Genomic DNA, 22,588 nt, shown 5'->3' on the forward strand with positions numbered 1-22,588 from the left:
CGAGCCTGACCAACATTGTGAAACCCTATCTCCACTAAAAATACAAAAAAATTAGCTGGACATGGTGGCACCTTTAATCCCAGCAACTTGGGAGGCTGAGGCAGGAGAATTGCTTGAAACCGGAAGGCGGAGGTTGCAGTGAGCCGAGATTGCGCCACTGCACTCTAACCTGGGCAATAAGAGCAAAACTCTGTCTCAAAAAAAAAAAAAAATTAATAAATATATCACTCAATAGCTTTTTACTGAATGAATGAATACATACATGAATAAATAAATGAAGTCATTCCTTTTCAAGAAGTCATGCCTCATGACTAAATGAAATTCTGTACTGAGTTGTGTAGCTCAACTGCTCTCTCTCTCATTTAAAAAAAAAATTCAATTATATCTTTTGATTAATTTTTTTCAATCAGATCTAGCTCTTCCCATATTAATCTTTGTCACTGGATTGATAGTAGCAGTAGCAGTAAAAGTCCAAACACCCAGCATGCAAAGCTATGAAAAGCCTTTGGATTCCCAAATACTTCAAGGATGTTGGACAGATTTCTGTATATAAATAGGTTAATGAGCAACAGCCTAGAAATATTTAACATTCCTACTAATTCCCAATCATCAATACCCTAGATGTCTATAAAGAACTCAGATGGGCTGGGTGCAGTGGCTCATGCCTGTAATCCCAGCACTTTGGGAGGCCGAGGTGGGCGGATCACTTGAGCTCAGGAGTTCAATACCAACTTCGCCAACATGGCGAAACCCCGTCTCTACTAAAAACACAAAAATGAATCAGGCATGGTGGTGCGCACCTGCAATCCCAGTTACTCAGGAGGCTGAGGCAGGAGCTTAAACTCGGGAGGCAGAGGTTGCAGTGAGCTGAGATCACGCCATTACACTCCAACCTGGATGACAAGAGTGAAACTCCGTCTCAAAAAAAAAAAAAAGTACAACTCAGATGTGCCAATGTAAGATACTCTTACACCATTCTCTCCCAAATCATCCTCCTTTATTCCCTGTAGCCATCCCTTTCTCTTTTATGTACCCTATCCTCCCTCTTGCCTTTTTGGTGTCCACAGTACTAGATACCTCGTGCTTCCAAGTTTCTTTAAGAAAAAAAAAAGTCAGTAATTTAATATTTACACCTCCCCCAAATAATTTATATATATATATATAATATATATATATATAATATATATATATATATTTTTTTTTTGAGACAGAGTCTTGCTGTGTCACCCAGGCTAGAGTGTAGTGGTGTGATTTCAGCTCATTGCAACCCCCGCCTCCCAGGTTCAAGTGATTCTCCTGCCTCAGCCTCCCAAGTAGCTGGGATTACAGGCGCCCACCAATGTGCCCAGCTAATTTTTTTGTATTTTTTTTTTTAGTAGAGACGGGGTTTCACCATCTTGGCCAGGCTGGTCTCGAACTTGTGACCTCATGATCCTCCCGCCTCAGCCTACCAAAGCGTTGGGATTACAGGCGTGAGCCACAGCGCCCGGCCAATAATTATATTTTTAAAAGCATGTATTACGTAAAATTTCTACATGAAAACGAATAGATAAGTTCTTTATGATTATTTATTTTATCAATTTCTTTCAAAGATGTATAAAATAAAAATACCTTGAAAGCCTGGCGTGGTGGCTAATGCCTGTAATCCCAGCCCTTTGGGAGACAGGAGGAATGCTTGAGCCCGGAGTTCAAAACCAGCCTAAGCAACATAACAATACCCTGTCTCTACAAAAAAAAAAAAAAAAAAACATAAAAAGTAAATAAAAATTAGCCAGGCATGATGGCACCTACCTGTAGTCCCAGCTACTCAGGAGTCTGAGGTGGGAGGATCGTTTGAATCTGGGAGGCGGAGGTTGCAGTGAGCCCTGATTGCATCACTGCACTCCAGCCACGGTGACAGAGTGAAACTCTCTCAAAAAAAAAACCCTAAAAAAACCTTGATCTGATACTATTATTTTCCCTTTTCTTTTTTTTTTTTCCTCTCTCCCCCTTCTTCAGACTTTCCTGGGACGTAGAAATAAACAACCCCTCTGCCAGTGAACTCATGCTAAGTCTTGGCAAACTACTTAGCCTCTTGTAGCTTCAAAGTACATTCCATCTTGGGGTCCTCCTGTCATTCTAGTTGATTTTTTTTATATTTGCATATGGTAAAATTAACTCTTTGTGGTGTAAGTATACAGTTCTATGCGTTTTGACAAATGCATAGTCGTATGCCCACTACCACTATACCATACAGAACAGTTCAAAGTCATTATTATTATTATTTTTTTTTTTTTTTGAGGCAAAGTCCCACTCTGCCGCTCAGGCTGGAGTACAGTGGCACAATCTCAGCTCACTGCAACCTCCTCCTCTCGGGTTCAAGCAATTCTCCTACCTCAGCCTCCCGAGTAGCTGAGACTACAGGTGGACGCCACCATGTCCGGATAATTTTTATTTTAGTAGAGATGGAGTTTCACCATGTTGGCCAGGCTGGTCTTGAACTTCTGACCTCAGGCAATCCGCCTGCCTTAGCCTCCCAAAGTGATGGAATTACCGGCTTGAGCCACCATGCCCCAGCCTGAAAGTCATTTCCTTTAATATTTTTTCCTTTTTTTTTTTTTTTTGAGACAGAGCACTCTGTCACCCAGGTTGGAGTGCAATGGCATGATCTGCAGCCTCTACCTCCCAGGTTCAAGTGATCCTCCCACCTCAGCCTCCCAAATAGCTGGGATTACAAGCATGGGCCACTGCACCTGGCTAATTTTTGTATTTTCAGTAGAGATGGGGTTTCACTATGTTGGCCAGGCTGGTCTCAAACTCCTAACCTCAAGTGATCCACCTGCCTTGGCCTCCCAAAGTGCTGGGATTACAGGTGTGAGCCACCGTGGCTGGCCCAAAGTCATTTTAAAGTTAACATTTAACTTGAAAACGTATCTGAATTATGTGGAGAATTCTTATTTTGCTGATTCTCTTCATGAGGCTTATTAATCCTTTAGCAGAATAGAAACTTAATATATAAGATCATTGAAAGCAAAATAAATATCTATTTGTTTCTTCATCTTTGCAATATAATGCTCCAATAAAGGTTACCTTTGAGCCTTTCCACCAGCTCAAAAGCGAGAAAGCTTAAATAGATGTATCTCGTTGGCTTTTTGTCATTAGTGAAGAATCAGATCAATCACATGTATCTGACATTGAGGGTGCAAAAAAATGCAAAATAAAAACAAATTATTAGAAGCCTCAAATGTGATAAAATAATTTTAAAAACAAAGTAACTGCTTTTTAAAATGTTATTTCTCATGAAAATAATTTCCATGACTCATTCTGGTCCTAATACATTGGCAGGTAACTGTCTGTCTGCTTTTACCTAACTGTCCTCCAACTAGGCTTCTCCTCATGAAGTGATAGCAGTGATAGCAGTGGGTAGGGAACAGAAGAGCGTGAGGAAGAGAAGAGAGAAGAGGAAGGTGAGGAAGGGAGGAACAACAAATCAGTCTCTGCAGCATCCGGTGAGGGCTGAATGAGGTGGGAGGATACAGCAGGGCTCTGGACTGTGAATACTGGCCTCACCTCCCCAGGTGGCTTCATGGAGCAGACGAGAAGGGAGATGGAGTGGATTGAGCAGGCGGTGCCCTTATTCAAGCACTCATGGTTATTAATATCTTCCATTAAACCTATGTCTACAGGATAACACTCAATGACCCACTAGAAACAAGCCTACCTAGTTTTAAAAGCAACAACAAAATGTACACTCTGACTAACCTCAAATATAAGCATGACATCATTTTTAAATGAGGTAATAGGCTTTCTCATCTCCTTTCTTATATTGCAACAACACAGAATATTTCTCAGTTTTAATTGTTTTTTGTCTTGAGTGTATGATATTTTAATTCATCAAACTCTTCCCGATTAACAAGATACTACTGATAACAAAAAAACATTTGAGAAGATGCTTTCCAAGGCTTTGACCACCAACAAAAATGTACTCCACAAACCCACTCTGATTATATTACTAAACACATCCATCCTTTTACACTCAGGAGTAACCACAACTTCATCTCACAATAGCTACATAAAAGGCAATCACATAACAAATGCCTCAAGCATCTTTTATTACTATCACCTAAGAATTTATTTCACATTTCCTCAAGACTCAAAATATTTTCAAACACTATTTACCATTTATGTGTATGAGCCTACATTTTTCATTACAACAAGATATCACAAGACAACCTTCTTAAGTGTATGCTTCCTCCACCAAGTAATATTTTACTTTATACGAAATCATCAGGATCCAAGGCAATTTTTACTGACTTAGAAAACTTTCATGGGGCAAGACTGCTAGTTGAGATCCATGCCATGATGTCATCCTGGCCAGTCAATCTGAGCAGTTGACTGTATATCACAAGTTATGATTTCTTCCTGGGTCCTGTGGGATTATGCTTTGTTTCTTCATCTCCTACAATGTGGTGAAAAAGAGATTGGAAATTCCTCTTTACAAGCCAGGCTATGTCAGGAGTTTCTGGAATTATCTGAACATTGTGATTATTGTAGTTGGTTTAAGAACGACAAATTCCCGGCCGGGCGCGGTGGCTCACACCTGTAATCCCAGCACTTTGGGAGGCCAAGACGGGCGGATCACGAGGTCAGGAGATCGAGACTACCCTGGCTAACATGGTGAAACCCCATCTCTACTAAAAATACAAAAAATTAGCCGAGCATGGTGGTGGGTGTCTGTAGCCCCAGCTACTCTGGAGGCTGAGGCAGGAGAATGGCGTGAACCCAGGAGGCGGAGCTTGCAGTGAGCGGAGAGCACGCCACTGCACTCCAGCCTGGGCGACAGAGCAAGATTGCGTCTCAAAAAAAAAAAAAAAGAATGACAAATTCCCTTCCTACATATAAATTTAAAAGCTTGTTAATTATGTTCTCATTCACTTCAACACTGATACTCACTTTAATATCTCTGAAGGAGACTCCAAATGGTCTCCACTATTATATTAACTTTACTATTCCTAATAATTTTTTTCTTCTACACAAGTTTTCCCTCTGGATTTAGCAGTCTTCTACGACTGGAAAAGCAATTTTCAATATTAACTTTATTTTATTAAAATAAAATCAATATTAACTCTCAGTTAACCTCATTAACAATAAAAATAATTGATTAATTTATATTTGGATTTGGAACATAAGATGAAATCCTGAGAAATAACTGTCATTACTTTTCTAGTAACATTTTTCTTAAACATATTAAAATGAATTTTTTATTTCTCTGTACAAATGCAAACTGATGACAAGAAGAATCAGCTTGAAAGTATCCCTGGGAGCAAGGGAAATTGGCTAGGGCTTAAAATTTTCTGCAAATAATCAGAGAAGTCAAAATTCATGTTATAACCATTACATATTATGCCTAGGTTTGATTCTATTACAACTTCCAATACTTTTTTTTCAAGATCTCATTCCCAAAGGCCACAGAGCAAAAATTTTGTACTTTCAGGATTAAAAGCCCTTGTGATTAGTGCTCTTACGTTTTTAAACATGTGCATTATTAGAAACGGCACAACTGTCCTGTAACCCCAGCACTTTGGGAGACCGAAGCAGGCAAATCACCTGAGGTCAGGAGTTCGAGACTAGCCTGGCCAAGATGGTGAAACCCTATCTCTACTAAAAATACAAAAAATTAGCTGGGCGTGGTGGTGCATGCCTGCAGTCCCAGCCACTCAGGAGACTGAAGCATGAAAATCGCTTTAACCTGGAAGGGGAAGGTTCAGTGAGCCAAGATGGCGCCTTGCACTCTAGCCTGGGCGACAGAGGAAGACTGTCTCAAAAAAAAAAAAAAACGACAACAACATCACAACTGAAGACCATGATATTGCCACTAGTATATAGCTGTGAAGTGCATGATTCCACGACTCAGCTCAGCAAGACAAAGTATGAAGATATCCCTCTAAAGTCTTGGGCAAGTAATTCATTACTGTACAGATGACTTCCGTTTGATTATCATTCTTCACAGCCTTTATTCCCACCTTCCCCTTCAAAAAAGTATAAGTTTGGTTTTTGAAGCCCTGGTAGCATTGGTATGAACCTAGGATTCCAGATGAAATGTTATTTGATATCACTATAGTCAGGTGATAAAAATATAGAAATGAGTTTTATTTGTGTGGTTTTTTTTTCACCACATAATATGTAGTAATATTCATGTATTTCTAAAAGAATTTTTAAAGAATAGACTCATCAATTTGTCATAGTGTAAATACTTTATAGACTATGGAAAGCTGCAGTAATAGAGTCAGCTTTGATTTATAGTTAAAATTCTTATTGGTTGAAGAATAAATATGTGAAACAATGAAAACAATAAACAAAGCAAAAAGAACACAGAAGATTTGCCTTTATTGTTCAAGCTTCCAAAATATCCAGAAATGCTCTGATTTAACAGTGTGGCTACCCCGAAGAATCTGGGAGCGCAGTTAGAGATAATCAAAATTTAGTTAAAGAAGCACTTTCTCTTTGGGAAAATGCTAAGACCCTGAAATTATAAATAGAAACAGGAAAAGAGCCGTCCTTTTGTTTGTTTTTGTTTGTTTGGAATTTGTAAGTATTCCATTTGAGGTAGAGTACTAAACTACTACTTCACAGAACTATAACAAAATTGATTGATCCTCTCTAATATGAATTTATGAAGCATCACACCAGCTCCCAAGGACATATGAGCCCTTTCCATATTTTTGCATTAGATATATTTCAAGAACTGTTTACTTGTTGGATGATGGGCATATGTACTTTGCAAATTATAACAATTATGAGTAATTGGACAGTGGCTGAGGCCTGTAATCCTAGCACTTTGGGAGGCCGAGGCAGGCCAGATGGTTTGAGCCCAGGAGTTTGAGACCAGCCTGGGCAACATAGCAAGACCCCATCCCTACAAAAAATAAAAAATTAGCCATGTGTGGTGGCACACGGCTGTAGTTCCAGCTACTTGGAGGCTGAGGTGGGAGGATCACTTGAGCCTGGGAGGTCAAGGCTGTGGTGAGCCATGATTGTGCTACTGCATTCCATGCCTGGGCAACAGAATGAGAAGCTACCTCAAAAAAAAAAAAAGTAATTAAAGATAAATTTACCTGTGAGTTCCAGAATTAAACAACTCCTAAAAAACCATTTATTTATTTATTTTTTACTTTTACTTTTATTTATTTATTTTTTATTTTTTTGAGACAGAGTCTGGCTTTGTTGCCCAGGCAGTAGTGCAGTTTTGCAATCTTGGCTCATTGCAGCCTGCACCTCCTGTGCCCAAGTGATCCTCTCACTTCAGCCTCCTGAGTAGTTGGGACTACAGGCATGTGCCACCACGCCCAGCTAATTTTCATATTTTTATGACAGAGAAAGGGTTTCACCATGTTACCCAGACTGGCCTCAAACTCCTGGATTCAAGAGATCCACCCACCTCAGACTCCCAAAGTGCTGGAATTACAGATGTGAGCCTCTGTTTGCAGCCTAAAAGTCTTATTTATTTATTTGAGACCGAGTCTTGCTTTGCAGTGCAGGCTGGAGTACAGTGGCGTGTTCTTGGCTCACTGCAACCTCCACCTCCCGGGTTCAAGCAATTATCGTGTCTCAGCTCCCCAAGTAGCTGGGAGTACAAGCGTGCACCACCACGGCCCACCAATTTTATGTATTTTTAGTAGAGACAGGGTTCCGTCATATTGCCCAGGCTGGTCTCGAACTCCTGGGCTCAAGCAATCCACCCGCCTCAGTCTCCCAAAGTGCTGGGATTACAGGCATGTAATTTTAGGCGCCCAGCCCTAAAAGTGTTTTTTTTTTTTTTTTTTTTTTTTTGAGATGGAGTCTTGCTCTGTCATCTAGGCTAGAGTGCAGTGGTGCAAGGTTGACTTACTGCAACCTCCACCTCCTGGGTTCTTGCAATTCTCCTGCCTTGGCCTCCCAAGTAGCTGGGATTACATGCATGCGCCACCACACCTGGCTAATTTTTGTATTTTTAGTAGAGACAGGGTTTCACTGTGTTGGCCAGGCTGGTCTCAAACTCCTGACCTCAAGTGATCCGCCTACCTCGGCCTCCCAAAGTGCTAGGATTACAGGCATGAGCCACCACACCCAACCTGAGTCATTTTTAAATAGAAATATATTAGTTAGGGTAAGCGAAGATATGCTGTGATAACAAACAACAAAATCTCTGTGACTTAAAACAGCAGTGGCTTACTTCTCACTCACAAAGTCAGTCACGTAACTTTCCTTGTTGACTTTCTTTCCTTTGGTAACTCAGGGATCTGGAGTCCTTCCATTTTGTGACTTTGCCATCTTTAGCATGTGGCCTCTGAGGTCATCACAGAAGCAAAACAGGATGTGTAGACAATCATGCATGGAATTTTATGGTCAGGTCTGAAAGTACATTCCCTCTGCCAACTCCCACTAGATAGAACCCTATCATGTGGCTATAGTCTAACTGCAAGAAAGGCTAAAAAAATACGTGTGCCCAGGAGGAAATGCTTCTACCACAAAATCTCTATAGCATGGTTTTATGCAAATATCTACCATTATTTCTGAACTAGGACTGCCAAAGGCGTGAAACGCTTATCTTTGCCTCTGTAATTTCAGCAGTTATCATGACTTTGTTTTTGTTTTTTTTTTGAGACAGAGTCTCACGGTGTGCCCAGGCTGGAGTGCAATGGTGTGATCTCAGCTCACTGCAACCTCTGCCTCCCAGATTCAAACGATTCTTCTGCCTCAGCCTCCCAAGTAGTTGGAATTTTTTTTTTTTTTTTTTTTGGAATTTTTGCATTTCACCATGTTGGCCAGGCTGGTCTTGAACTCCTGACCTCAAGTGATCTACCCACCTAGGCCTCCCAAAGTGCTGGGATTACAGGCATGAGCCGCTGTGCCTGGCCATGACTTCTTTAAATGAACATTAAACTGTGATTTTGTTTTGTTCACATTGATAAATACTGAACAAACAACTGTGAGTCTGAGGTCATGTTCGCTGACAATATGTAGACTGTAACTTTCTATATGGCCTGTTAAGTGCTGAATCATATACTTTCAACTCTTCAGCAGAGTAGAGGTAAGACTGATATTATCTTATGAAAGGTACGGAGTTCAAGAGGTCAAATGACTAAATAGAAAGTCACTTCCCAACTCCACCTTGAAAGTAAGCCAAAAGAGCACTTGGAAACAGCCCAAGAATCTTCTCAAAAAGTAATTTTGCTTTTGCTCCAACACAAAATGATCAAGCCAAAAAGTTCTAAATCAGCATTGTCCAATAGAAATAGAGAATGATGAGAGGCTGAGGTGGGAGGATTGCCTGAGCTTAGCAGATCGAGGCTGCAGTGAGCTATGATTGCGCCACTGCACGCCATCCTGGATGACACAGCAAGACCCCGTCTCTAAAGAAAAAACAAAAACAACAAAAAAAGAGAGCGACAGAGTGAGCCACATATGTAATTTTCTAGTAGCCACATTTTACTTTGTGTGTGTTTGTTCCTTTTTATTGTTGAGTTATAGTCCATTTGTATGGATATATAACAGGTTGTTCATCCATTCTCTAGTTGATGGACTTTTGAGTTATTTTCAGTTTTGGGTGATGATGGATAAAGCCCCTACAAACATTTGCATACAGGTTTTTTTCATGTTAATTTTTTTAATAATAAATTTTGGCTGTACAACTTAGGAACATACCACTGGGGAATTTTTCTCTGCTATTTTAAAAAATAACTTCAACTTTTATTTTAGATTTGGGAGTACAGGTGCAGGTTTCTCACATGGGTATATTGCATGATGCTGAGGTTTGGGGTAGATAGTGAGCATAGTATCCAATAGGTAGTTTTTCAGCCCTTGACTCCTGATATGGTTGAGCTGTGTCCCACCCAAATTTCATCTTGAACTGTAGTTCCCATAATCCCCACGTGTCATGGGAGGGACCCAGTAGGAGGTAATTTAATCATGGGGGCGCTTACTCTCATGCTGTCCTCATGATAGTGAGTGAGTTATCATGACATCTCATGGTTTTATAAGGGGCTTAAACCCTTTTGCTTGGCACTTCCCCTTGCTGCTGCCATGTGAAAAGAACATGTTTGCTTCCCCTTCTGCCAAGATTGTAAGTTTCCTGAGGCCTTCCCAGCTGTGCTGAACTGTGAGTTAATTAAACCTTTTCTCTTTATAAATTACTCATTCTCGGGTGTGTCTCTATCAGCAGCATGAGAACAGACTAATACACCCACTTCCTTCTTTCCTCCCTCTAGTAGTCCCCAGTGTCTATTGTTGCCACATTTATGTTCATATATACCCATAAGTAGTGGCTCTTACTTATATATGAGAACATGCGATATTTGAGTTTTTGTTCCTGTATTAATTCATTTAGGATAATGGCCTCCAGCTGCATCTATGTTGCTACAAAGGCCATGATTTCACTCTTTTTTATGGCTGTGTAGTATTCCATGGTGTATATGTACCACATTTTCTTTATTCACTCCACCTTTAATGGATACCTAGGTTGATCCCATGTCTTTGCTATTGTGAATAGTGCTGTGATGAACATATGAGTTAGTAGCCATATTTTTTGGTGGGGCATACAGGGTCTTGCTCTGTCGCCCAGGCTGGAGTGCAGTGGCGCAATCTCAGCTCACTGTAAGCTCCGCCTCCCGGGTTCACGCCATTCTCCTGCCTCAGCCTCCCGAGTAGCTGGGACTACAGGCACCTGCCACCACGCCCAGCTAATTTTTTCTGTTTTTTAGCAGAGACGGGGTTTCACTGTGTTAGCCAGGATGGTCTCAATCTCCCGATTTCGTGATCCATCCGCCTCGGCCTCCCAATAGCCATATTTTTTAAAGTAAAAAGAAACAGGTGAAATCAACTTCAACATTATATTTTACTTAAGTCACTATATACAAGATATTATTTAATATTATTGTATTCATCGTCTATTTGCTGCTGTAACAAATTACTAACAGTATCTTAAAACAAACTTATTTATTTTGTTGATTTATTTGGGCTTTTTTATTTTAGTTTGTTGTTTTGGAGACAGGGTCTCACACTGTTGCCCAGGCTGGAGTGCAATGGCATGATCATGGCTCACTGCAGCCTCAATCTCCCAGGCTCAAGCGATCCTCCCGTCTCAAGCCTCCCAAGTATAGGCATGCGCCACCATGCCTGGCTAATGTTTTCTTTTTTTTTTTTTTTTTGGTAGAGACAAGATCTCACCATGTTGCCCAGGCTGGTCTTAAACTCTTTGGTCTGAAGTGATCCTCTTGCCTGGGCCTCCCAAAGTGCTGGAATTACAGGCATGAGCCACCATGCATGGCCCATTCATTTGTTCATTCATATTTATATAGGTCAGAAGTCCAATAAAGATCTCAATGGGCAAAAACCAAAGTGTTAGCAGGACTGCATTCTATTCTAAAGTTCTAGGGGAGAATATATTACCTTGTATTTTTCAGCTTCTTAGAGGCCCCCATCTTCTATCTTCAAAGCCAATAATGTTGCATCTCTGCATCTTTTTTCTTTTTTTGAGGCAGGGTCTGTCCTGTCACCCAGGCTGGAGTGCAGTGACACAATCACGGCTCACTGCAGCCTCAACCTTCTGGGCTCAAGTGATACTCTCACTTCAGTCTGCTGAGAAGCTGGGACTACAGGTGGGCACCACCATGCCCAGCTATTTTTTTTTTTTTTTTTTTGAGACAGAGTCTCGCTCTGTTGCCCAGACTGGAGTGCAGTGGCATGATCTTGGCTCGCTGCAAGCTCCGCCTCCTGGGTTCATGCCATTCTCCTGCCTCAGCCTCCTGAGGAGCTGGGACTACAATGTTTTGTATTTTTAGTAGAGATGGGGTTTCACCATGTTAGCCACGATGGTCTCGATCTCCTGACCTCACGATCCGCCCACCTCAGCCTCCCAAAGTGCTGGGGTTACAGGCGTGAGCCACTGTGCCCAGCCCCACGCCTAACTAATTAAAAATTTTTTTTTGTAGAGACAAGGTCTCAAACATCTGGGCTCAAATGATCCTTCCACCTCGACTTCCCAAAGTATTGGGATTACAGGTGTGAGCCATGATGGCCAGCCTCTATGTCTTTTTTCTGTAGTTACATCTCCTTTTCTACTGTTAAGGACCCTTGTAGTTGTATTGGGCCTACCCAGATAATCCAGCATATTCTCACTGTTATAAGGTCAGCTGATTAGCAACCTTAATTCCTTCTACAGCCTTAATTCCCCTTCGCCATGTAACATATGAAACATATTCACAGGTTTTCAAGATATGTACATGGAGATCTTCAGTGGGCCATTATTCTACCTACTATGATGATCAATATAAAAATTATTATGACATTTTACATATTTTCATTTTTTCATGCTATGCCTTTGAAATCTAATGTATTTTATATTGACAGCATTTCTCAATTCAGAATAACCACATTTCAGGTGTTCAATGGCTACATGTAACCAACAGCTACATATCAGATGGCATAGTTCTAAATAATAACTAATATTTATGAGGATTTTGTGTAGAATAGTGCTATCCAATAGTACTTTTTATACTACAGAAGCCTTCTATATTTGTGTAATCTACATGGTTATTTAAACTTACATTTTTTTAATCAAATAAAATTTAAAAATCAATTATTTAATCAAACAAGCCACAATTCAGAGGCTCGATAGTCACATGTGGCTAGTGGCTACCATATTGAATAGCACAGGTATAGAACGTGGCAGCAACATTTCAAGTCTTAAAAAATGTGTTAACCAAATGCTCATATTAGTCATTAATTTTTTTTCGTATGAGCATTAAAGCAACCACAGAGCAATTTGAACAATATAGCTTTCTAGTATACTCTTCAGGATAAGAAGAGTTGCAAAATGTACACTTAAGCAACTGAATGAAGTGACTTTCTACATAGGTTTAGCAGTCAATTCATTGAAAGTGGAAGAGCTAGTGTTTTTAGTGGCTTTATAGTTTATAAAATATTTCACATAGATCAGAGATTTTTTTGTTTTCAGTGAGGATGTGTGTTTACCACGTGTTGGGGGTGGGTACAGTGAGTTCTCTATTCAAGTAAAATTGGAAGCTGGCTCAGAGCTCATCCAGTCCAGTCTCCCACAGGTATAGAAGTGCCCTGATAAAATCTCAGAGCTGACTGTCCAGTCAAGATTTGCATAACTCCAGAAATGGGGCTTTTACTACCCCTTGGAGTAGCCCATTCTGCTGTTGGGCACCTCCAATGGTCGGCATTTTCCTTCCAGCAGCCTCTTTCTTGGGTTGGGGGGTGGGCAGATACTGTCACTCCAGCCTGACCCTCAGGACAACAGAGGCAGCTGGGTTGGGAACAGAGGCAGAAAAAGCCATAAGTTAAATCCAAGAATGAACAGAGACACGGCAGGATGGGCAGGGACATTCCTGGGGTGCCAGCAGTCTCTAGCTTGATCCAGGAGGCACTGGGGAGGAGGTTGCTGATGGCAAGATTCTAGGCCGGAGGTGACTCAGAAGGCCGGGTTGTCAATGGCCCTCTAATCCCCGGTATATTCTTCAGGCCTGAAGCCGTAGTGAGGGGGTGGCTCTGTGGAAGTTGGGCCCCAGGTAGGCTTCAGAATCACCTCACTGTAGGAGGGTGGGGGCACAGAGAGGGATGCTCTGACCCTCTCTAGGGGGATGATGGAGGGCAGTTCCCGGGGTCCCCGGCAATCCGTCAGGGCATCTGGGTCTGGGTCTCTGCAGCTGGGACAGTAGTGCTTAGCCAGTCACAGATGCACAAGAGGGGCAGGATGATCAGGAACATGATGACGAAGATCCTCAAGGGGCCAGGGAAGAACACATTCTCCTGGCAGCAGCTGTTGCCACAGCATTTGAATCCTTTGGGGCAGGCGAAGGAGAGACCACATTTGGCTGCAACCTTTTGGGGGCCAGCGAGCAGGATGAGCAGCAAGGTGAGGCCAGGGACCCCAGATATTTTTTCTTTTTTTTTTTTGAGATGGAGTCTTGCCCAGGCTGGAGTCCAGTGGCACGATCATGGCTCACTGCAATCTCCACGTCTCCCTGGTTCAAGTCATTCTCCTGCCTCAACCTCCCAAGTGGCTGGGATTACCGGTGCATGCCACTATGCTTAATTTTTGTATTTGTAGTAGAGACAGGGTTCACGATGCTGGCCAGACTGGTCTCGAACTCCTGACCTCAAGTGAGCCACCCGCCTTGGCCTCCCAAGGTGCTGGGTATACAGGCGTGAGCCACCGCGCCCAGCCAGATATTTTTCTTTTTTTTTTGTAAAGTCTCAGCCTGGGCAACATCGGGAGACCCCATCGCTACAGAAAACAAAAAATTAGCTGGGCATGGTGTCATGTGTCTGTGGTCCCAGCTACTCAGGAGGCTGAGACAGGAGGATCACCTGAGCCCAAGAGGTCAAGGCTGCAGTGAGCCAAGATTGTGCCACTGCACTCCAGCCTAGATGACAGAGCAAGACCCTGTCTCAAAAACAAAACAAAACAAGAGTCCGGTCAATTTTCTCAGTTTTTCTCAAGGAAGACATATAGGAAACAGCATGAGGAGATACAAATTGACACAAGCACAGGTTTATTTTGTCCACTTCCAGGGCGCCTACCCATGCTGGGTTTGCCTCACTCGGATAAGAATAGCCATTCAAGAACAACCAAGGTAAAACCAGCCACATTCTTTCATATTCCAAATTGCCAGTGCCTCCTCTAAAACTTAAGTTCTGCTTCTAAAATAGTGTATACCAACATAGGGGAGGGAGTGGGAATGGGAGTGGATTTGAAGTCTCAAAATAACCAATATGATTTGGGGATTTTGGAAAATCATACTATTCACAAGCAAAATAAGCACGGTCTTAATATTCCCTGCTCTATAATCTTAAATATCAAAAAGCAGAAAAATTATATGTCTACAGTGATGGCTGGAAACAGCTGATACTTATGTAGTATCAGACCGCAGTGGTCTCAGTGCTCCCCTCACATGGAAGTGAGGAGAGTGTAGTGCAGTGGAGGGTGAAGATTACACTTATGTCACATTGCTAATGCTGACTTACTGCAGTGGAAGCACTGGAAGACTCCACCGTTGTTCACACAGTGAGGTTTCTGAAAAGGGAGTTTGCCGCCTTATGAACCAGAGTTTCTTTACTTTTGAATACAAGAGAAACCATTGTTTCCTACAAATCTGATAAACTACCAAAACTAATCAAGCTGCATGATACATTTTGTTTACCAAATGGCCAACACTGAGTGATGGTGTTATGATATATGGAAATCCACCAACAGTTACAGAATATAAAACTTCCTTAATGGCAAATATGGATACTTAAGGAGGTTACACAAAGCAGGAGTTAATACAGCATTATCCCCACAGTGTGTATTTATCAAGGTAATTCATTAGCTAAGATTGCAAATAACCCATAAATCTCAATGGCTTAACACAATGAAAGTTTGTTTCTTATTCACACTACAGTCTGATGTGAACTGTCCTTTAAGCAGCTAACCGGTAGCGAAACCATCTGGAAGTTGAGTTATCCAAGGTCACCATGGCAGGCAAAGAGAACTAAAGAACTCAGTTAAAAACTAGGCCTGGCTGGGGACCCGGTGGCTCACGCCTGTAATCCCAGCACTTTGGGAGGCCAAGGTGGGTGGATCACTTGACGTCAGGAGTTTGAGACCGGCCTGGCCAAGGCGGCGAAACCCCGTCTCTACTAAAAATGCAGAAGTTAGCCGGGCGTGGTGGCATGTGCCTGTAATCCCAGCTAGTTGAGAGGCTGAGGCATGAGAATGGCTTGAACCTGGGAGAAGGAGGTTGCAGTGAGCCGAGATTGCGCCACTACTCTCCAGTCTGGGGACATAGAGGGAGACCTTGTCTCAAAAAAAAAAAAAAAAAAAAAAAAAAGACCAGGCCTGGAACCCGGAAGTGGTGTGTAATTTATATTACTCCTGTTTCCTTTTTTTTTTTTTTCCCCAAATAAGGAGTCTCGCTCTGTCACCTAGGCTGCAGTGCAGTTGTGCCATCTTGGTTCACTGCAACCTTCTCCTCCCGGTTCAAATGATTCTGCTGCCCGAGTAGCTGGGATTACAGGTGCGTGCCACCACACCCAGCTAATTATCTTTGTGTTTTTAGTAGAGACAATGTTTCGCCACCTTGGCCAGGCTGGTGTCGAACTCCTGAGTCTCAAGTGATCCCCCCGCCTCAGCCTCCCAAAGTGCTGGGATCGCAGGAGTCAGCCACTGCACCCAGCCTCTTCTGTTTACTTCTGTTGGCCAGAAATAATTTCGTGCTTCCACTTAATTGCAAATTGGGAGACACTGGGCGCGGTGGCTCACGCCTGTAATCCCAGCACTTTGGCAGGCGGATTACTTGAGGTCAGGAGTTTGAGACCAGTCCGACCAACATGGTGAAACCCCATGTCTACCAAAAATACAAAAATTAGCAGAGCGTGATGGCAGGCGCCTGTAATCCCACCTACTCAGGAAGCGGAGGCACGAGAATCGCTTGAACCCAGGAAGGGGAGGTTGCAGTGAGCCAAAACGGCGCCACTGCACTCTATCCTGGGCAATAGAGCAAGATTCCGTCTCAAAAAACTAAATAAGGCTGGGAGCGGAGGCTCAGGCCTGTAATCCCAGCACTTTGAGAGGCGGAGGAGGGCGGATCACCTGAGGTCAGAGTTCAAGACCAATATAGCCAACATGGAGAAACCCCGTCTCTACTAAAAATACAAAATGGGCCGGGCGCGGTGGCTCAAGCCTGTAATCCCAGCACTTTGGGAAGCCGAGACGGGCGGATCACGAGGTCAGGAGATCGAGACCATCCTGGCTAACACAGTGAAACCCCTAGTCCCAGCTACTCGGGAGGCTGAGGCAGGAGAATGGCGTGAACCCGGGAGGCGGAGCTTGCAGTGAGCTGAGATCTGGCCACTGCACTCCAGCCTGGGCGACAGCGCGAGACTCCGTCTCAAAAAAAAACAAAAAACAAAAAAACAAAATACAAAATGAGCCGGGTGTGGTGGCGCATGCCTATAATCCCAGCTATTTGGGTGGCTGAGGCAGGAGAATCGCTTGAATCCCAGAGGCGGAGGTTGTGGTGAGCAGAGATGCCGCGCCATTGCACTCCAGCCTGGGCAACAAGAGCGAAACTCCATCTCAAAATAAATAAATAAATAAATAAATAAATAAATAAATAAATAAAATAAAAATAAAAATTGAGAAGAGAGGAGGAAATTTTCATCTTCCTGTCTGCCCAGGAATAATGACAACACAGTTCTGCTTCTGGCACAGAGGAAGAGCGTCTCAGATCCCAAAATTCCCCAACAAGGACATGGACCTCTCGGTGATACCCCAACAAAGCGTGAATTCAGCCACGCTCATGAAACTTTCTTTGCCATTCTCAATGGGGCATGTTTCAACATCCTCTCCCCTACTCTCACCTGATTATTGTTCTAATGTGAACTAATTTTTCATTCTTATTTTCAATTGAGTGTATGGGTCGGGGTTTAAAAACACTCAACATCCAAACCTATGGAAACAAGGAAAATGAAACAACCTGAAATCGTAAAGATTTATGACAGATACAATGATGTTCCCTTAAGCTGCCCAGCTAATAAAGGGATACCTAACAAAGAAGTTAATCTGTATTAGTCAGGTCCTACAGAGAAACAGAAACCAATGGGATGTGTGCATGTATGTGTGTGTCTATATATCTATATCTATATATATATATATGAAGAGACTTATTTGTTAAAAATTTTGTTTGTGTCAATTGTGCCTCTAGGTATGAGAAGAGATTTGTTGTAGGGAATTGGTTCATGTAATTACGGAGGCTAAGAAGTCCCAGTATTCTCAAATCAGCAAGCTGGAGATTGGGGAGAGCCAATGTGTGTTTATTTGGGTGGCTAGGAGATGTGGTAGATAGAGTTTTTATTATAAGGAGGAAAGTCTTCTGAGACACCTTTTGGCACCCATGCTGGCAACTGCTCACCTGACTTCCACAAGGGAGTCAGCCCTGAAAGATAAACCATGTGGCTGAGCAAGGACTTTTTTTTTTTTTTTTAACTTTTTGTTATAAACATTTTCAAACACAAGCAAAAATACAGAAACGTGATGCATAGAATGATATAATGAGCTTGATGTATCCATCATTCCGCTTCAACAATGACCAGTGTTTTGTCATTCTTATTTCACTTATTTCCTCCATTCAGTCTTTTCCAAGGGCTAGATGTTAAAGCAAATCCCAAATGTTATGTAATTCCAGCCATGTACATTTAGACTGTAATTCTAACAGATGAGGACTTTTTATAAAACATAGATACAATAGTGTTAACACATTTTTTAAAAGTAACAATCCCTTATTTAACAATTTAACAATTCCTTAAGAATTTAAATTTTAATTTTTAAATTTAAATTTAGAGCCAGGCATGGTGGCTCACGTCTGTAATCCTAGCACTTTGGGAGGCTGAGGTGGGTGGATCACCTGAGGTCAGGAGTTTGAGATCAGCCTGGCTAATGTGGTGAAACCCGGTTTCTACTAAAAATATAAAAAAATTAGCTGGGCGTGGTGGCACATGCCTATAATCTCAGCTACTTGGGAGGCTGAGGCAGGAGAATCACTTGAATCTGGGAGGCCGAGGTTGCAGTGAGCTGAGATTGTGCCATTGCACTCCAGCTTGGGCAACAAGAACGAAACTCTGTCTCAAAAAATAAATTTAAAAAAAATAAATTTAGGATTTTAATTTTTTAAATTTAAATTTAAAATTTAACAATTCCTTCAAATTCCTAGACTGTGTATAATTTTCCCAGTTGTCTCAAAAATATTCTTGTACAGTTGATTTGATTAAACAGTACTAAAAACAAATAAAACAAGATCCAGATATTGCATTTGGTTGATATTTACATGTTTCTTAAGTGTCTTTAAATCTGTAATAGTTCTTTCTTCTCCCTCCACCCTTTTTTCTTTTCTTTTCTTTTTTTTTTTTTTTGGTTGTTCCTAGCAATTTTATTTTTAATAGCCAAAAACTAGAAAAAAACTCAAATGTCTACCAATAGGTAAATGGATAAGCAAACTGTGGTATAGCTATACAGTGAAATACTACTCAGCAATAAAAAGAATAAGTATGCTACAGCATGAATAAATCTCAAAATTCTCAAGTGAAGAAGTCAGACAAAATAGAGGACACATATTGCATGATTCCATTTATGTAAATTTCTAGGAAATCTAAAGCAACGTATAGTGGCCAAAAGCAGATCAGTGATCACCTTGAATTGGAGTGGGGAAGCAGTGTGGAGGGGAGGAGAGACAGAAGTGGGGGAAATGTGGAGAAGGGTGTGGAGGGGAGGGGAGACAGAAGTGGGGGAAATGTAGGGAAGGGTGTGGAGGGGAGGGGAGACAGAAGTGGGGGAAATGTGGGGAAGGGTGGAATAGAGGGATTATAAGGGTCATTAAAGAATTGGGGGATGATGGGTATGTTCTTTATCTTGATCGTGGTGCCCCTTTTTATTCAATTTCATTTGTTGAAGAACCTGGGACATTTGCCCTATAGAATTTGCCACATTCTGAATTTGACTGATTGCATCCTTGTGTTGTCATTAACATGTTTTTCTATCCTCCATCCTTATTTTTTCATAAACTATTAAATCTTAGAAGCTCAAATAGGTTGAGATGCAACTTCAGGGACAATATATGATGCTGGGTACTTGCTACTGCATCACATTAAAAAGTACATAATATCTGGTTCTAAACTTTTAGTGGAGTTAAGATTGATTAATAGATTTATGCATTTTCAAAGTAATCTGCCCATTGTAAAGTTCTCCATCAACCTATCACCTAATGGTTTCAACAGCCAATGGATGTTTGCTGCCTAAATTTATTAATTAGGAGCTCCAGAATGATATCTTTCTAATACTTTATTTTATTTTATTTATTTTTTGAGACAGGGTCTTGGTCTGTCATCCAGGCTGGAGTAAGTGCTGTGATCACAGATCACTGCAGCCTCAACTTCCTGGCCTCCAGTCATCCTCCCACCTCAGCTTCCCGAGTAGCTGTGGCCACAGGTGTGTGCCACCATGCCCAGCTAATTTTTGTATTATGGGATTTTCGCCATGTTATCCCAGCTGGTCTCAAACTCCTGATCTCAAGCAATCCACTTTCCTTGGCCTCCCAAAATTTTGGGATTACAGGCATGAGCCACCGTGCCTGGCCATATCTTTCTAATACTATCATCCCTTCTACATTTACCAGTTGTATTTATTTCATCAGTAAGATTATTTCCTCACCTATAACTTGGTTACTCTGAAATATAGTTCATATGGGAAAGGAAGGTACTTAATTCTCCTCCTTTATCAATTTTCAGAATTAGTTGATATCCTAGAAACCTCTAAAGATGACTTTTTGTTTGCAGAACACATGGATTTGTATATGTGTTATGTTTTAATACATTGCAGATTTTTTTTTTGAGGTCCAAATTGTCCTAAATTTGGCTAGTGTGAACTCCTCTAAGTTAATCCGTGTGTCCATACAATCCCAATAGTTGTACTAGCACCCTTGCTTGTGGTATGTGTGTGTGTGTGTGTATATATATGTGTGTGTGTATATGTGTGTGTGTGTGTGTGTGTGTATACACACACTGTAGTTTCTTTATCCACTTGTTGATTGATGGGCAATTTGGTTGGTTCCACGATTTTGCAATTGTGAATTGTGCTGCTATAAACATGCATGTGCAAATATCTTTTTCTATTAGTGACTTTCTTTCCTCTGGGTAGATACCCAGTAGTGGGATTGCTGGATCAAATGGTAGTTCTATTATTAGTTCTTTAAGGAATCTCCACACTGTTTTCCACAATGGCTATACTAGTTTACATTCGCACCAGCAGCGTAGACATGTTCCCTGATCCCCGCATCCACACCAACATCTACCGTTTCTTGATTTTTTTATTATGGCCATTCTTACAGGAGTAAGGTGGTATCGCATTGTGGTTTTGATTTGCATTTCCCTGATCATTAGTGATGTTGAGCGTTTTTTCATATGTTTGTTGGCCATTTGCATATTATGTTGGCTTTGAGTTTGTCATAGGTGGTTTTTATTATGTCTTTTGAGAATAGTGTATTCATGTCCTTAGCCCATTTTTTGATGCAATTGTTTTTTTTCTTACTGATTTGAGTTTGTTGTAGATTCTGGTTATTAGTCCTTTGTCAGATGTAGAGATTGTGAAGATTTTCTCCCACTCTCTGGGTTGTATGTTTATTCTGATGACTGTTCCGTTTGCTATGTAAAAGCTCTTTAGTTTAATTACATCCCAGCTATTTCCCTTTGTTTTTATTGCATTTCCTTTTGTGCTTTTGGTAATGAAATCCTTGCCTAAACCAATGTCTACAAGGGTTTTTCCAATGTCATCTTCTAGAATTTTTATAGTTTCAGGTTTTAGGTTTAAGCCCTTAATCCATCTTGAGTTGATTTTTGTATGAGGTGAGAGATAAGGATCCATTTTCATTCTCCTACATGTGGCTAACCAATTATCCCAGCACCATTTGTTGAACAGGGTGTCCTTTCCCTACTTTATGTTTTTGTGTGCTTTGTCGAAGATCAGTTGGCTATAAGTATTTGGGTTTATTTCTGGGTTCTCTATTCTGTTCCATTGGTCTATGTGCCTATTTTTGTACCAGTAACACACTGTTTTGGTGACAATAACCTTATAATATAGTTTGAAATCAGGTAGTGTGATGCCTCCAGATTTGTTATTTTTGCTTAGTCTTGCTTTGGCTATGCGGACTCTTTTTTGGTTCCATATGAATTTTAGAATTGTTTTTTCTAACTCTGTGAAGAATGATGGTGGTATTTTAACAGGGATTGTGTTGAATTCGTAAATTGCTTTTGGTAGTATGGTCATTTTTATAATATTTATTCTACCCATCCATGAGCATGGGACATGTTTCCATTTGTTTGTGTTGTCTATGATTTATTTCAGCAGTGTTTTGTTTCCCTTGTAGAGGACTTTCTACTCATTTGTTAGGTATATCTTATTTTATTTTTCTTTTTTTGCAGCCATTCTAAAGGAGTGAGTTCTTTTTTTTTTGAAACAGAGTCTCGCTCTGTCGCCCAGGCTGGAGTGCAGTGGCCGGATCTCAGCTCACTGCAAGCTCTGCCTCCCGGGTTCACGCCATTCTCCTGCCTCAGCCTCCGGAGTAGCTGGGACTACAGGCGCCCGCCACCTCGCCCGGCTAGTTTTTTGTATTTTTTTAGTAGAGACGGGGTTTCACCGTGTTAGCCAGGATGGTCTCGATCTCCTGACCTCGTGATCCACCCGTCTCGGCCTCCCAAAGTGCTGGGATTACAGGCTTGAGCCACTGCGCCCGGCCAGGGGTGAGTTCTTGATTTGACTTTCCACTTGGTTGCTGTTGGTGTATAGAAGAGCTGCTAATTTGTGTACATTAATCTCATATCCGGAAACTTTGCTGAATTCTTCTATCAGTTCTAGGAGTTTTCTGGAAGACTCCTTAGGGTTTGCAAGGTCAAAGATCATATTGTCAGCAAACGGGGACAATTTGACTTCCTCTTTACGAATTTGGATGCCCTTTATTTCTTTCTCTTGTCTGATTGCTCTGGCTAGGACTTCTAGTACTGTATTGGAGAGGAGTGG

The 22,588-nt window shown here is 41.5% G+C and overlaps 1 pseudogene; it reads right to left on the reverse strand.

Annotated features, from left to right (window-relative positions):
* Positions 1 to 13,453: 13,453 nt before the first annotated feature.
* On the reverse strand, positions 13,454 to 17,976 carry LOC101010976 (annotated as a pseudogene).
* Positions 17,977 to 22,588: the final 4,612 nt, after the last annotated feature.

This window comes from Papio anubis, chromosome 7 (assembly GCF_008728515.1).
Source record: "Papio anubis isolate 15944 chromosome 7, Panubis1.0, whole genome shotgun sequence".
NCBI lineage: Eukaryota > Metazoa > Chordata > Mammalia > Primates > Cercopithecidae > Papio > Papio anubis.